This window comes from Daucus carota, chromosome 9 (genome assembly GCF_001625215.2).
Source record: "Daucus carota subsp. sativus chromosome 9, DH1 v3.0, whole genome shotgun sequence".
Lineage (NCBI taxonomy): Eukaryota > Viridiplantae > Streptophyta > Magnoliopsida > Apiales > Apiaceae > Daucus > Daucus carota.
The window spans coordinates 14,494,195-14,503,447 of NC_030389.2; the positions used below are offsets into that span (position 1 = coordinate 14,494,195).

A 9,253-nucleotide genomic window follows, 5' to 3' on the forward strand; every position below is an offset into this window, starting at 1 on the left:
TGTTATTTTGATGTTAAATTATACTTTTATGTGCGTGTAATCTATTTGATATTGATTTGATCTGTAATAGCTTTAATTTCGTTCTTAGAGCGTAGGCTCTTAGAAATCAAATTATGTTTTGTTACTAGAGTTGCACCTTGTATCAATTGTGGGTTATTTTAGAAAGCAACATTTTTTTCATAAAATTTCCTTTGATTTACAATTTGGACTAATTTTCCTATAATTCATTTTAACTTTATCTAGTATTCTAAAAGGATATAATACTAAAGGAGATTTAACTTTGATGATATTTCTTGTCTTATAGAAATCTCAAGGATCATAGAAGTGATCACTTAGTGGATCCTGGATCAAATATTTTACAACCTTCATATGAAGGTAATTGATATACAAGGTATGTATTTTTATATATATATTTTTAATTTTTTTGGTGATGTGTTATTTTATTTTGTAAGTGCTTATTAAATATATATGTAAAGTCTTACTTCAATACAAACCAAATTAGCTTGGAAACTAAAAACCACTGATCAATTTTTTATCACTATTTTTTACTATTGAAATCACTAATTTGTATATCACAAATCACTAATTTATATAAAACATATCTTACAAATATAAATATATACATATACATATATATAACGTATAAAATCTTGTGGTACAATCAGGGAATTTATATGGTCCTTGAGATTTCTATAAGAGAAGAAGTATTATCAAAGTTAAATCTCCTCTAATATTATATCCTTTCAAAATACTAGATAAAATTAAAATGAATTATAAGAATATTAGTTCAAAATTGTAAATATAAGGAAATTTTATGGAAAAAATGTTGCTTTCTAAAATAACCCACTATTGATACAAGGTGCATCTCTACTAACAAAACATAATTTGATTTCTCAGATCATATGATCTAAGAATGAAATTAAAGCTATAAAAGATCAAATCAAGTAGATTACACACACATAGAGTATAATTTAACATAAAATAACATCAGCATGTAAAACATCGAGTAACTGAATGAGTACTTACATGTATACCCAAAATATATACATGGAGGGCAAAAGAAATTCAAGATGAGCCCTAAGATTAAGATTACGATTAAGTGAGCTAAATTAAGAGGGAAGAGAAGAGGCGGCATTGTGTTATGCTAGTTTTGAACTAAGATGGCTAGGGTTTTTGTCACTTAGTCGTCCAAGGTTGAAATTATTTGATTGGTGTATGGGCTTGATGGGCTTTTGTTTAAATTTTGGTAAAGTGCATTTTTACTTAAACTCCAACTTGTATAACCCAACACCTAAGATGTATATTAATTAGTTGGTTAAGATTGAAATTATAGGATGGATCTTGGTTACGTTTGAATTCACTCACATGGGCCATACGTTTGTTTGAATTCTGATAAACACATAAATTGGACTCCGTGAAAGTGAAAAACTTACGTTTTTAAAAGGACCTTTATTTTCACTTAGCACCCAATCCCAAGGTCTATATCTACTAAATTGAGCCGTTTGTATCTAAATAGTTGTATTTATTAATTGGGAAAAATATCAAATTGGTGATTCGTTCCATTCAAATATATCAAGTAAGTTACCACTTTCCAGTTTGACTCAAATTGGTCACCGAAGTACCTCTTTTGTTCAACCCGTTAAAGTCAAACAAATATACAAATATACATATTTGTATATACAAATAAATATGCAAATATACATATTTGCATTTTTACCGTTAAACGTTAAAATAGACAAAATAAAACTCAAAGAATCTCAGACAAATATACAAATATACATATTGCGTAGGAACTGAAGGACATATACATACATACATGTATATGTATATATTTTTCGGAGATTCTTTGGGTTTTATTTTGTCTTAATCGAGTCATTATGACAACTCATTTCCATGTGGCTGTCTTCTGCTAATTTAGCGTTTATTTTAACGTTTAGCGTTAAAAACGACCGTTCCGTTTGTTTGACTCTAACGGACTGAACAAAAGAGGTACTTCAGTGACCAATTTGAGTCAAACTGGAAAGTGGTGACTTACTTGATATATTTGAATGGAACGAGTCACCAATTTGATATTTTTCCCTTTATTAATTATTATATTTTAATTAGAAAATCTATTTATCTAGATATTTGTAGTTAAATATCTTAAATTTTACAAAAAATTTTTTTGCTAAGATACAAATTCATTAATAATCACTTTAAAGTAAATTTACCCAAACACATACATTATGTAAAATTAAAAACTTAATTATATGAAAATTATATTTCCTTAAAGTTAAAAGTGATTTGTTATACATTAATCAAACACATTGATAAATACTAATGTTTACTACTAATTATTATAAAAATATCAAATAACTTTTTCTTTCTCTTGCATCTATTTCATATATAAAATGTACTAACATGAAAAATATAATATTATTTTTCTCTTATGTAATATTAATAACTTACTAACATGAAAAATCTTGTAGGTTTTAAATTTAATTTTCAATGATATGTATTTCTTCAAGCTACTATTTGGTATATAAAAGAATCTTGTCTTTTCTTATATTTAATAATTTTAACAGATTAACATAAAAAAAATCATAATATTAATAAAATAAAGTAATGTTATACTAATGGTGTAACATAAATATTGGATTATAGAGAAATAATATACTCCTTGTGTCTTCTGGGTATTCATGGTCAAATTGACCATCTATGACTATAATCACACCTTAAAGTAGAATATATATACCCAAGGAGAAACTGCATTATTATATATGTAACTAACCATATTTATGTATCTACCGGTGGAAAGCCCCAAACGGTATTTTTTTTTTTTTGTGTTTCTCCCTTCTTTTAATAAATTTAGTGATTTTCCTGAGTATCTTTCTTGTTAAGTAAGATTCATCCAATTTTTCTTAAATTTTGGCATTAGTTTATTTTTCGGATCTAAGGATTCAAAACCTTTTCCGATTACACCTTTTTCCTAGATCTCAATTTCACGGGACTGCTAATTTCTCATTCTCCCTGGTGATTTTATTCTCTAAAGTGGCCCGAGTTATTCTGTTTTGTGGTTTTGTTCCCCATATCTAGGGATTTTTGTGGTTTAGTTAGTATTTCATTTACGTATTTGCAAATCTAAAGTTGCTAGTTTATCACGTTTAGTTCGTGTTTGATCTTGGTTGTTTATGTTGTCTCACCATTTCTGTGAGTTTTGTTATTTTCTCACCATTTGTGTGAGTATGATGCTTGATTTAGTAATGAAAGTTGTTAGGGGATTGCATTCTCAGTCGATAGCTCAAACTGGTTATGGCCAAAGCGAATGTGGCGAAGTATGTGTAAATATCATCTTCAACAAATCGCGTGATTCTATTACCAAGAAGAATGGATTGATCGGTGATTGTTTGTGTATTTTGTTTGTTCGACGCCATTGTTTTTGTAGATGCCATATGGCTTTTTATTATTGAATTAACTCATTTATCAAAAAAAAAAAACTTCTATTACCTATCTTCACATCTTTTTCTTAATTTTTTTTATATGTGGTAGGGTTCTATATATGTGATCCAACTTTTATTAGATTATACTTACTAATGTGCTTTATATTAGAACTATGATATCAAATGTAATTTATTTATTTTTCTAAAAATTTATATGATTCCAAAATTAAAATTAGTAGTCATAATTTATTAAGTTACAATAATAAAAGGAGTGGAACAACAAACCAAAGGAGTGGAACAACAAACCAACCATTTTCCACGAGACAAACAAAAATTTGGCATACTCCTTAATTTTTTTAATTATGTAAGGATCTTCTCTTTTTTAAATATCTTTAACTAGTACAGAAATGACTTTCCGCGTCGCCCCTTTAGCGTCGGTTAAAGACAGAACCGACGCTGTAGATACTTTTATGCGTCGGTTGGGCAAAACGCCGACGCTATAGGTTCACTTGTAGCGTCGGTCGGGAGAACGCCGACGCTATAGGTTCACTTGTAGCGTCGGTCGGGAGAACGCCGACGCTATAGGTTCACTTCTAGCGTCGGTCCGGAGAACGCCGACGCTATAGGTTCACTTGTAGCGTCGGTCGGGAAAATGCCGACGCTATAGGTTCACTTGTAGCGTCGGTCGGGAGAATGCCGACGCTCTAGATGTTATATTTATTTAAAATTATTATATGTTATGTAATTTTATAACTATAATTTAACGTATGATTATATGTATAATATAATTTAATATTATATTTGTAATTATATCATATAAGATATTACTAAAACTTTAAAATATTTATTATTAATAATATAATTTTATAATTCAATTAAATTAAATTATATATATTATATAATATAAATAAATATATATATATATATATATATATATCTTTTAATTTTAATATTCTATTATATATAATATAATTTTAATGCTAAAACTTTATATATATAATTTTTAAAATTTTATTTTTACAAATAAAAATTAAAATACGAAATTTTCATTTACGAAAAAAAACAAAAAAATAAATTTCGGAGGGAGACGGTCAATGCATCTAAAGTTACGTGGCCAAAGTCAACTAGTCTAATTTGGGATGGAGGTAGTATTATATTATTATTATATATATACTAGTACAGAAAACGCAAAAAACCTTATAAATATAATTAAATTAAATTATATATATTATAGTTATAATTTTAAGTTATATTTTGATTTGTATTATAATATATAATTTTAAGTTATATTTATAATTTAATATATATAATTTGTATTATAATATGTTAAATTATATATATTATAGTTATAATTTTAAGTTATATTTTAAGTTATATTTTGATTTGTATTATAATATATAATATTATATATAATATAATTTTAAATTTGTATTATAATATATAATTTTTTAGTTTTATTATAATACATAGCTTAAAATATATTATAATATATGAATATTTATATAATATACTTTTAAAATTATAACTATAATATAAATATAAAAATATATTATATATATTTTGAGTGTTGGTGTTAATTCACCTGTTAGGGACTCTTTCATTTTCACATCTGATCAGTGCATCGCTGAACGAGACCACGTTCATCTCCCCACTCTCCGCTCTCTGAATAATTAACTCCACTCTCTACTCTTCAATTTATAATTTATAATCAAATTAATCTTTCGACTCCACTTTCTCTCCGCTGGGAATTGATTTTCTCCGACTTTCTTTCTTGGAATCGCGTGTTTGCGATCGAGGGAGCTTGCAAAGCTGTGATTTCCAGATTGTGCTTTCCAGTTGAGATGTAGCTATATTGGATTGGGAACCTTTGGTTCGAGATTCGATCATGGTATTTATTAATTTATTAATAAAAAGGGTTCTTCACAGGTGATCAATTCATTTGGGCATCTTTGGTAATCTCTCTCTCTCCCTCTCTTAGTTGCATTTGTATGATATAGCCTGTGGAATTATTGTTACATGGTACTTAGATTAGAGAGAATTGCATTTTTTTTTATTTTAAGGGAAAGGATTAATTTTTAGGGATAAGTGAAATTCTGTTTTTGAAAAATGATAACTATAATCTTGAAGTAACTTAGTATTGTGGGGTTACCAGTTCATGTAGTTAAGCTATTTGGAGAAATGCCTAAGAGCAAGTCCAATAAGTGGTTTCTTGGGTATTTCAACTTGTGACGATTTTGAAGGCAGATGACTTAACTTTTTCGGTATGTCCAATAGGTTGTGTCTTTGCCGTTTCAGGAAAGGAGATGCATTGACTAGGAACTTTCTTGAGATCATTTAAGTTTTTTCTGAAAAAACTATGAACTTGCTTTAGATAATGATCATATAAGTGTTTTTTGAAGTATGCATTGATTGTTTTTAGATAATGGTCACTGTCCTGTTCTTGTCAATTTGCACACAACCAGCAATAGTATCAAACAATTAGTACATTTAGACAAGTAAACTTGATTGTCTCTATAACAGATAAGTTATGGTAAACATCGAATTAACGTTACAGTGCTCCATAACAAGAGATAATCACCTGCTTATGATAATCAGTACTCAAAGTAAATTAGCTATAAAAAAAACCAGTAGTATAAAAAGCATAGATATACACGAGATTAGATGCAGTGACTTTTGTGCTTTGTTCCAATATTTTATTACTATGGTGCATGGTACATTGCTACTCGTGTAATGTGTTTTTGTACATTTCTAAATGATGTTCTTATTGTTCCTGATAATTTTAACTGCAAGTTAACTGCATTGTTGTTTGTATTTCTTTACAGGAAAGACATATATTAGAGTGTTATTCAATTATATCTTCTACTTTACTTGGTGGAATTAATCATGTGCTGACTGCAGTTCTATTTGTGTTCTGGTTGCACCCTTCTTTTGAGAAGAGAATGCTGCATATTTAGCAATGGCAGTTATATCAAGATTGGATTAGCAGAACTGGAACATTGGTGCTACAAAGAAACAAATGAGGTAATCTTGTTGTAAATGTCCTTAACATTTCATTTCTCCTGTTGTGCCAGCATCTGGTAATGTCCTTAACACCTCTTCTCCTGCTGTGCCAGCATCTGGTAATGTCCTTGACAATATTGTGTTCATAACAGTTCATTTCTGTATGATTTACTCGAAGCTTTCACTTTAAATTTTGTGGTCAGTGGTTCATACAGCTTACTAATATTAATATATATAACTATTGCAATTAGCCGTTTTGTAATTTTTTTAAGTTATGTCATGCTGAAATATTACTAACATTTTAAAGTCCTTCTAGTATTACTCCCTCCGTCCCTTTTAGTTGTCACTTTGACTTTCTGCACGTAATTTAAAGTGATTAAAAAACATACTTCCACTTATTGTTTTTTTAAATTTTCTTTTTTAAATTAAAGTTTAGAGTTTATATTTTTATTCATACAAAGAAAATTTTAGAAATAATAAGTGGAAGTATGTTTTTTAATCACCTTAAATTACGTGCAAAAAGTCAAAGTGACAACTAAAAAAAGACGGAGGGAGTATATCTCATACCATTCCAACTAAAAAAGTCATTTCAGATGACTTATTTTTGCAAAGCTTGGTACGACAGCAAACTTGATTGACTATTCCAATACTGTGTGTATAAACATGCTTTAGTACTAAACATGAGCATGACATAATGGTATAAAGAGGTATCGTGAAACATGCTACCAGAACTTCCAGTTAAACGCAGTATATATGTAGTACTCTGGAAATATCTCAGCTTATGTAGTAGTGGCTTAACTTTTAAATTGCATTAGGATAGTTGGTCAGGTTTTTTTTTTTTGCCAAAGTTGGTCAGGTTTATTAGTGGCTCTATATTAGAACAGTCTGCGGAACTATGGCATTGAGTTGGAATAAGAATGGCAGATTCTCAAAGAAGATTACTAGTCGTATGTCTAGCTATTTAATATATCAATTAGTTCATTTTTGCTTCAGTGATTCTGATCTGTATGACTACAAATAGAAAGGGAGAAACTTCACTTCAGTAGTGTAAATTATAACTAATTTTGGATGATTAGGTGCCTTGTTTATTCTAACCAAATAATTATAACAGGATTGCCCAAGGCCAGTGATAGCACAATATTGTAAATGAGGTAAATGTCCTTAAAAGCAGAACTGGAACATAGGTGCTACAAGAAAACAAATGAGGTAATATTTAGCAACGGCAGGGATGACAAGTATGGTACACGTAGCCTTTCCCCAGATGTAAGTCTGAACTAATCTTCCCTCACATATGGTTCATTTTCACCATGTAACGCAGAGTTGGTTTTTAATTTTAACTCTCTTAGACTATCATCTTGTTGATACAATGAGTGATTAAAATAGGAAAAGTACTTGGTACTGTTAAACATTAATTTATCTGGTCATAACAGGGGGGAGGGGGCACTTTATCATTGATGCTTTACAACCATTTTTTTGTTATTGAAACATTATGCTTTACAACCTCATATTTACAGTTATTAGATTATTTGCAGACTTAAGAAATATACACCTTAGCCCTGATATATTTTATTCGACTCACAGGTAATATCTGCCCTGAGGATGTTAATGACTGAAGATTCAAACAATGCTGCCAGTAGTTCTTTTTTGCTTGAAAATGATTCAAGGTTAAAGATAAGACAGTGAAATGCAATCACAGTTGTCATTACTTCAATTTGTTCTATTTCTGATTAAAAATGTGTCCTGCAACTGAGTGAGACTACTACATTATTGTTTCTTCGCCTTGCATCTCCGGTACACACCACTACATCGATTCTTCACTATAGTAACTCTAGGACCCAGGTTTTGGGACCTCCTCGAAGGGGACCTGCCAGTCAAGTCTATTTATGAGACCTTCTCAATGGTGGGTGTTTTGTGCAGACATATTTGTTATTGTAATAAATAACTATGTAATACTTTTTTTTATTAATAAGATTGAATTGATGGTTAATTTTTTCTATGTGTTTTGATCTTATTATTCTTTTGATCATGGTAAATTGCTAAATGCTTACAAAATATATAAATTTTTTTTTTTTACAAAAAATTACTTTAGGCGTCGGTTATTCAAACACCCGACGCAATAGATAGGAGCAACAGCGTCGGCATTTTCCAGAACCGACGCAATAGATAGGAGCAACAGCGTCGGCATTTTCTAGAGCCGACGCAATAGATAGGAGCAACAGCGTCGGCATTTTCCAGAACCGACGCAATAGCTAGGCCAACAGCGTCGGCATTCTTGACCAACGACGCTAATGATCAACCAAAAGCGTCGCCAGCTTAACCGACGCTGTAGACCTATACCTATAGCGTCTCCTACATTGGCTACGCCACTTAACCGACGCCTTAGGGGTTATTTGACCGACGCTGAAAGTCCAGTTTGTACTAGTGTTTGCACATTCTAAGAAACTTGAGATGCCTTTCAAAGCATTTGTCCGCGGATTGCTCCTGATTATTATGAATGTAGAAAACGTCAACATGTCTGACCTCGCTAGGGGAGTTCTTGAAGTTATCACAACAAATAATACATGAACTCTTTGCAACACTGTTGGCACAAGATGGATGGAACCTACAAGGAACATGAAAAAGCACAATCAACAAAACACAGAAACTTCTATGAAAAATGAAATCACAGGGCATGCACGTTTAAGCAAATAATAGTTCTTGGTGTTAACTAATTTAAACTAGAAACCGGCTTATCACACTTCTTATGAAAATATAGAATCTATTCAACATTCAACATAAGTAAATAAAAGAGTTTAATGTACGTGCCTCAAGATTTCTATTTTTGAAATGGTAGA

General features: G+C 30.1%; 1 long non-coding RNA gene across 1 annotated transcript; it reads left to right on the forward strand.

The window, feature by feature from the left end:
* Positions 1–5,009: 5,009 nt before the first annotated feature.
* LOC108203492 (uncharacterized) lies at positions 5,010–8,415 on the forward strand. Its single transcript, XR_001803400.2, has 4 exons — positions 5,010–5,371; positions 6,242–6,440; positions 7,531–7,682; positions 8,001–8,415. It is a non-coding gene; the product is annotated as an uncharacterized LOC108203492 (long non-coding RNA).
* Positions 8,416–9,253: the final 838 nt, after the last annotated feature.